Raw genomic sequence first — 9,016 nt, 5'->3', positions numbered from 1 at the left:
CAAGGCAGGTATCTAAGTCAGCAGAATAGCTTTCTTTTATGTAATTATTCATTGACCAGGTTGACAGCCTCTCTGTTATATTTGATATGTTGCATCCAAGCTCACTGAGGGAATTGCCATCCTAATCAGTCAGCAGGGGAAAGGACCATGGAGGAACACATGTGGTAGACTTTATGAGTCATCTCTGCACGTGAAACATGTGACCATTGGGTAAAATCCAGGTCACATAGCCAAACCCGACTGTGGGGAAATGGAGTTTTGTTCTGTGCCAAGAAGGAAGAGGACAATAGATTTTAATGAAATCTCTGCTCCATTTGTCAATGTTAAGACAAATACACTTAGTTAAAATGGTTTCTGTATTCACTAGTTACTTTTGGGAGATTTGGCAGAGGTATACAACTTGCTCTGTTTCAGTTTCCTGGACATGTCATCTGATAAAAAATGAGACGATATGTCCTAAAACTTGATGTCAGACCATTGGTAAATGTTAACAAGAATAGGGACAAAAAGGGACACATGTCTATTAGTTTGAAAATTGACCCCTAAGTGAAACCATTAATCCATGGCAATTTCATGTTCTCCTAGGTCACCATGGTAATGGAAATGAATCAGCTTTTCATGAGACGAAATCTGTACTTCAAATATATCATTCGTATTGGCAATAATTTTCTTTAGTTTTCATGTTTGTTTTTACAAAATGAGTGTTCTAATTTTAACCCTTTATCTGCAGTGTTGGCACTGTGTTTTCAGTGAATGGTGTTGCAATTATACACAATGGGGAGTGAATCAGGTCATTTCAGTGTTTACACTTGCGTTTGCCGAAAATTCATATAAAAGATCCTCCTCCTCTTGTTTTTCCTAGACCCAGAAGCAAAATAAATTAATACATGAAAGAAAAATATGAATTAATTTAGGCCAAAATATTCTATCTAATTCAGTAGCCCTGGGGTTTGGACCTTGAATGCCACAGAAAATGTCAATTTGTTTTCTATTTTCACATGAAGTTTTGGCTAAAAGCTCTGATAGTTTATCAGTTTGCTTTCTTGCTCCTCTCTAAATTCTGTCTGAGACTATACTTTCTTCTAAATCAGTTTTGCATGGTTAGTACCCATTCAAACTAGCAATCACCTAATATCTATTAAGAAACTATTATGTATAATGTTCATTATAAATAGATCCTTTATGGGTTACAAACAAATACAAGACCAAACAAGATTCCTGTTCTGAAGGGACTTAGAATCTAAGGGGGAGTATAGACCACAAAAAGTAATTAAAAATAAATTACTAAGTGAAAAGAGAGAAATTGCTCGTCAGATGTTGTTTTAAAAAGGGAAAGGTCACTGAAATATATGATAAAAGGCAAAGACTTTGAATTTACCTTGATGTCATTCTTGCCAATGGCATGTAAAATGGCCTTTTGTTGTGTACATTCCATTACTTACTAAATGATTCACCTTGGTCACCCTCCACGTGTATGTATTTAGCGTAACACCAAACAGCAATGAACAAGACATACTTCTTGACCCTTATAGTCTGGTGAGGAGATAAACAGTAAGTAGGCAGTTACAATAAAATGTGACAAGTGTTATGATTTGAAAATTGTAGCATATGATAAGGAGGGTTATCAAATTTGCAGGAGTAAGGGAAAGCTACACGGAGAAAGTGAATTTACTGAGATCTAAAATATATTTATGTCCCACTACAACTAAAGTAGATCTGATTTGGATAAACTCCATTTTGTGTTCCCCTTTATAAAAAGATGCCTGATTATGCCAAAGAAAGTTTATTTTAGAGAGTTTGTAATGTTTTGGGAAAGAGTTCCAAATGCATCAAACAGCCCTCATGAGAATTCCTTCTAACGACGTCCAGTAAACTTGCCAACAGGAAAATATGCTTCAGATTACAATAGATATCACAGAACCCAAACAAAACAGGTACATTTTAAGCAGAAGTTTTACATGAGAGAGAGGTGCTAAGGAACTCTCTAGAATTTACCAATAAATAGTATACTACTTTGTAAGACAATATAAGGGGCACAAGGAAAACCATTGCTATTTATTTAGTGATAAAATGTCTATAGAGGATAAAGGAGGCATATCGGAATAACTGGCCCAAGGTAACTCTACAGTGACATCACATTCTTTCTTTTTTATAAGTAACAATATGAAAATATATTGTCTGACCTTTACCAATACATTTCATGCTTAATGAATTAATTAGTTATACATAAGCCTTTTCTCTGTGTTAAAACTTCAGTGACAGTAGAGATTCCAGGACCCCAATACTATCTATTTTACACATGCAATCCATTTATTTAATTTTCTAATTTCTCTAACCTTGGCCTGTGGATAAAGAGCTGATTTTGAGGGGTATATTTATGTGTGTGTGCACACATGCCTATCAGGTCTAGAGTTGGGGGTAGACTGGGCAGGAGTACAAGGTGATACGATTGAAATATATGCAGGATTCTATGAGCCAAAGTAAAAAATTTGATTCATTGCAGTGCTCTTCACCATGGCCAAGATTTGGAAACAACTTAAGTATCCATTGCCAGATGAAGGATAAAGAAAATGTGGTGCACACATACAATGGAATACTATTCAGCCTTTAAAAGGAAGGAAATCCTGCAATATGTGAAACATGGGTGAACCTTGAGGACACTATGTTAAATGAAATAAGACAGTTACAAAAGGACAAATACTGCATGATTCCAGTTATGTGAGGTGTCTAAATAATCAGACTCATAGGAGCTAAGAACAGTATGGTGGTTTCCAGGAGCTGGGGGTCAAGAGGAAATGGGGAGTTTCTAATCAATGTGTATAATATTTCAGTGATGCAAAATGAGTAAGTTCTAGAGATCCGATGTGCAACATTGTGCCTATAGTTAAAAATCTGTTAGGACAGTTAAAAATCTGTTAGGAGGAGTGACCTCATGTTAACTCTTCTTACCAAATTAAAAAATTTGAATTTTAATCTAAGTATGATGGGACTGGAGGCTTTTAAGCAGAGGAGTGACATGATCTGACTTAGATTTTTAAAAGGTCACCATGACTTCAGTGCACAGTGTACGTTAGAGGACAAAAGTGGCAGCAGCGTGACCAGTTAGGACACACTTACAGAATTCCTCATGAGACGTGATGCAGATGCCACGGACTTGGGTGTGATCCATGGAGACAGAATGAAGCAGATGGATTCATGTGTCTCCTGAAGATGACCGCATTATTCAGGCAAAAAGTGGTAAAGTAAAGCAGCATCTCTTTCTACAAGGAATAGATTATTTTAAAGTCATATTTTAATCAAGTAACCATTTTCTGTTGAAGTGTCCAGTGATTTCTTAAGTGATAGAGGATATAAGCAGTGCACGTTTTTGTTCATGCCAAGAAGCATGGTCCTAAGTAATTAAAACAGCATTTCAGGCATCTAAAAATAAACCCAGTGATATTCTGTGATATGGACCATTCGTGCTCGGCTATACCGGGTTCTCTGCTTCTGAAGCACACAGGTGGAAACCATTTCCTGGTCTCTTCAGTTAGTTGGGTCACGTGACTAACTCTGGCCTGCAAAAACTGACAGAAACTAACGTGAATTATTTTTGAGCTGAGCATTTAAATGTAGTCTTCTAGCTTTGCCTTCTCTCTTTTTGGTTGGCATGTGTTAAGATATCAGTCATCACGAGATGGAAGTAGACTGGGTCCCTCAAAGTCTTAACATAAGACTGAAAAATAAATGTTAGTTGTTTTAAGCTGCTGAGATTTAAGATTAATTGGCTACTGCATCATAGCTAAATATTAGTTACATTGACTAATACATATAGTCAGAAAAATATAAATATTATATAAAAATAATACCACATATTAACTTTCCAGGGTAAAAATTTGCAGTAGGATTATTTCAACATTTGTTTCGTGCCTACTGTGAAACAGAACCTCCATTTACGTAAAGATATATCCACAGCAAATTTTGAGTTAGGTGTCACTAATCTCATTTTTTTAATAGATGAGAAACCTGTGGTTTAGGGAGGTGCTGACTGTCTCATGTTTATACAGCTAAAAAGGGCCAAAATCAAGTTTGGGAGCCAGGTCCGCTGTCCTAGCATACTCCAGTTAGCTGTCATGTTCTGAGAACACAAGCAATAGACTCCATCTATCCTTTATTACTTCTAAGATTTTTCAGACAGGCAAATTTGTATCCAATTTCTTCCCCATAAGAGACTCTGAATTAACGTGTTACTGATTTTGATAATCCTTTATCTGAGAATTCAGATCCTCTTTTGCAGAAGCATTTTGATTTCATAGCTTATTTTATCGCCAATATTTTTCCAGGATTAGGAATTTTTATCATTCTTTGTGCAGTAGTTACTAAAGTCATTTTTTGCCTACCACAAGGTTTTGTTCCTTGAGATTCCAATATTTTGTGAATCTTTCTCCCCAGTTGCCTCTCTGAACTTCTTCCAGCATTAACAATATATAACACAGAGCTGCAGGATGTTTCCTTCGTGGTTTTTCAGCACTCACTGTCCATCTCATGAAGCAGACAGTAGGGCTACATAACACTTTTAAAAGAGAGTCAGTTTTAATGAGGCAAAATTGACATAAAATAAGCTGTACATATTTAAAATGTACAATTTGGTAAGTTTTGATGTATATATATATATACACCCGTGAGACCATCACCACCATGAAAAGAATGAATATATGGGGGGAGGAGGAAATGGGGAGATTTTGGTTAAAGGGTACAAAGTTTCAGTTACGCAAGATGAATAAGTTCTGGAGATCTAATATATAGCAGTGTGACCATAATTAACAATACTGCATTATGCCCTTAAGATTTACTAAGAGGGTAGATCTTAGGTGTTCTCACCACAAAAAAAAAAGAAAAAGAAAATGGTAACTATGTGAGGTCATGGATATGTTAATTATCCTGTTTTTGGTGATTATTTCTTTTTTTTATTTTTTATTTTTTAACTGCAGCAACATTGAATTATAACATTAGATAGCTTTCAGATGTACATCATAATAAATATATTTCAAATTCTGTGTAGATTACATCATGTTCACCACCCAAAAACTAATTACAGTCCATCCCCTCACATGTGAGCCCAATCACCCCTTTTGCCCTCCCCCACTTCCCCTATGGTAGCCACCAATCCAATCTCCGTTGCAATGTGTTTGTTTATCATTGTTTTTATCTTTTCCTTATGAGTGAGATCATATGGTATTTGACTTTCTCCCTCTGACTTATTTCACTTAGCATAATACCCTCAAGGTCCATCCGTGATGTCATCACAAATGGCCGGATTTCATCATTTCTTATGGCTAAGAAGTATTCCGTTGTGTATAAATACCATGTCTTCTTTATCTGTTCTTCCCTTGATGGGCACCTAGGTTGCTTCCAAGTCTTGACTATTGTGAATAATGCTGCGATGAACACAGGGGTGCATGTGTCTTTATGCCATTGAGTTTTCAAGTTCTTTGGATAAATACCCAGCCGTGGGGTAGCTGGATCATATGGTAGATCTATTCTTAAATTTCTGAAGATACTCCATACTGCTTTCCATAGTGGCTGCACCAGTTTGCACTCCCACCAGCAGTGTACAAGAGTTCCCACCTCTCCACATCTTCTCCAACATTTGTTGTTTCCTGTCTTGTTAATTATAGCCATTCTGACGGGAGTGAGGTGATACCTCATTGTAGTTTTGATTTGCATTTCCCTGATAGCTAATGACATTGAACATCTTTTCATGTGTCTACTGGCCATCCATATATCTTCTTTGGCGAAATCTCTGTTCAGATCCTTTGCCCAGTTTTTAATTGGATTGTTGGATTTTTGTTGTTGAGCTGTATGAGTTCTTTGTATATTTTGGATATTAACCCCTTATCTGATATATGGTTTCCAAATATCTTCTCCCAATTGGTAGGTTGTCTTTTTTGCTTTGTTGATGGTTTCCTTTGCTGTGCAGAAGCTTTTTAGTTTGATGTAGTCCCATTTGTTCATTTTTCTTTTGTTTCCCTTGCCCAGTCAGATATGGTACTTGAAAATATGCTGCTAAGACTGATGTCAAAGAGTGTACTGACTATGTTTTCTTCTAGAAGTCTCATGGTTTTGGGTCTTACGTTCAAGTCTTTAATCCATTTTGAGTTATTTTTGTGCATGGTGTAAGATAATGGTCTACTTTCATTCTTTTGCATGTGGCTGTCCAGTTTTCCCAACACCATTTATTGAATAGACTCTCCTTTCACCATCGTATGTTCTTGGCTCCCTTATCGAATATTAGCTGTCCATAAAAGTGTGGGTTTATTTCTGGGCTCTGGATTCTGTTCCATTGATCTGTGTGTCTGTTTTTGTGCCTGTACCATGCTGTTTTGGTTACTATGGCTTTGTAGTATATTTTGAAATCAGGGAGTGTAATGCCTCCAGCTTGGTTCTTTTTTCTCAGGAATCCTTTGGCTATTCAGGGTCTTTTGTCATTCCATATAAATTTTAAGATTTCTGTGAAATCCTAATCCTTCTATTTCTTTGAAAAATATCATTGGAATTTTGATAGGAATTGCACTGAATCTGTAGCTTGCTTTGGGTAGTATGGATATTTTAACTATATTAATTCTTCCAATCCATGAGCACAGAACATTTTTCCACTTATTTGTGTCTTCTTCAATTTCTTTCATTAATGTCTTGTAGAAAATGGTAACTATGTGAGGTCATGGATATGTTAATTATCCTGACTTTGGTGATTCTTTCACAGTATAAACATGTATCAAAACATCAAGTTGTATACCTTAAAATACATACAATTTCTATTTGTCATTTATATCTCAATAAAGATGGAAAATAAATATGCAAAAAGAAAAAAATGTATCCATCAGCAGAAAAAACTTTCCTGCGTCCCTTTGTAATTCCCTCTCCTGGTTGCTCCCCAATAGTCAATCAAAAACTGATCTGTTTTATGTTACTATAAATTTGTTTTCATTTTCCAGAGTTTTATAGATGGAATCATACAGTATATAAATATATTTTTTGTCTTCCTTCTTTCATTTAGTATCATTAATTTGATATTCATCCACGCTATTATGTATATCAATAACAAATGCTTTTTATTGCTGGATAGTATTCCATTTCATGGATATGCCACAATTTGTTTAACCATTTATCAGCTGATGGATATTTGGGTTGTTTCCAGCTTTTGGCTATTAGAACTAAAAATGCTATAAATACATATGTACAAGTATTTATACAGACATATTTTCTTTTTCTCCTAAATAGGTACTTACAGTGAAATGGCTAGGTTATATGGTAGGTTTATGTTTAAATTTTTAAGAAGCTGCCAAACTGTTTTCTAAAGTGTTTACACTATTTTGCATTCCTACCAATAGTGTATGACAGCTCCACTTCCTCCAAATTCTCACCAACACTTGGAATGATCAGTTGTTTTAATGTTAGCCATTTTAATAAGTGGGCAGTGATATCCCACTGGAGTTTTTCATTGCCTTAATGCTAATGATGTTTAACATTTTTTTGTGCTTATTTGCCATCTGTATATCTTTGACGAAATGTCTATTCAGATCTTTTGCCCACTTTTAAATTGGGTCCTTTGTTTTCTCATTATTGACTTTCAGAGTTCTTCACATACTCTAGATATATACACTTGGATATATGCTTTGCAAAAGATTATTTTCCAGTCTGCAGCTTTTCATTGCATTTTCTTAACAGTATATTTTTTTTGAGGAAGATTAGCCCTGAGCTAACATCTGCTGCCAATCCTCCTCTTTTTGCTGAGGAAGATTGGCCCTGCCTAATATCCGTGCCCATCTTCCTCTATTTTATATGTGGGACACCTGCCACAGGATGGCTTGATAAGCAGTACATAGGCCTGCACCTGGAGCCAAACCATCAAACCCCAGACTGCCAAAGTGGAATGTGGGAACCCAACTGCTCTGCCAACAAACCAGCCCCCCAACAGTGTTTTTTTGTTTTTGAGGAAGATTTACCCTGAGCTAACATCTGTTGCCAATCTTCCTCTTTTTTATTTTGCTTGAAGAAGATTACCCCTGAGCTAACAACTGTGACAATCTTCCTCTACTTTATATGTGAGTCACCGCCACAGCACGGCTGACATGTGGTGTAGATCCATTCCCAGGATCTGAACCTGTGAACTCAGGCCACTGAAGCAGTGTATGCCAAACTTAACCACTACACCACAGGGCCTGCCCCTTAACAGTGTCTTTTGAAGAACAGAAGTTTTAAAACTTGATAAAGCCCAATTTATTAATTTGTTCTTTTATGGATTGTACTTTTGGTGTTGTATCTAAAATATATTTGCTTAACTCATGATCACAGAGATTTTATTCTAAAAGTCTTAGAACTTCAGATGTTACATTTAGGTTTATGATCTATTTTCAATTATAAATATGCCATTTTCACGTTTAAAATTATCAACCATTCAAAGACACAATTATTTTGAAACTCTTTACAGATGTTACATAATATCTGTCTTAATCAAGTTTCCCACAGAACAGATGACAATTAGTGTGTAGCAGGTTTATTGGGAAGTGCTCTCAGAAACAAAACCTGTGTGTGAGTGAGTGGTGACAGGGGATGGGGCCAAGGACAAAGAAATTAAACTGCAGTGCATAAAGCTTTCAATAAATTCCATAGATAGGGATGGACCTTCAGATTTCTCGCCAATTGAGGAATGAAGGTGAGGACTTTGTTCCCAGCGTTACCCATCATTGAATGAGGGCTGTCCTTGGGAAGGGGTATAAGCTTGGATAAGGCAAGGACAGTTCCGCAGAAAGGACTCAGCCATGAGCCCTCAGCGGCTGGGGAATGAGTGAGTGGCTTGACCTAAAGTGGGGGTATCTGGGGGGAGCAAGTATCACACAGTCACTAGAATGTGAAGTTCTTTTGTTCCCAACGTAACAATGAAGAAAGTGAGCTAGACAGCTTGAGTAGGTTGCCTAGAGACATTCTTGCTTGTGATAGAGATGAGGGCAGAGCTCATTTTTGAAAGGTTTGTTGA

Source organism: Equus asinus, chromosome 3 (assembly GCF_041296235.1).
Source record: "Equus asinus isolate D_3611 breed Donkey chromosome 3, EquAss-T2T_v2, whole genome shotgun sequence".
In the NCBI taxonomy this organism is placed as follows: domain Eukaryota; kingdom Metazoa; phylum Chordata; class Mammalia; order Perissodactyla; family Equidae; genus Equus; species Equus asinus.
The sequence above is the reverse complement of the archived record's forward strand: the minus strand, read 5'-3'. Positions refer to the sequence as shown.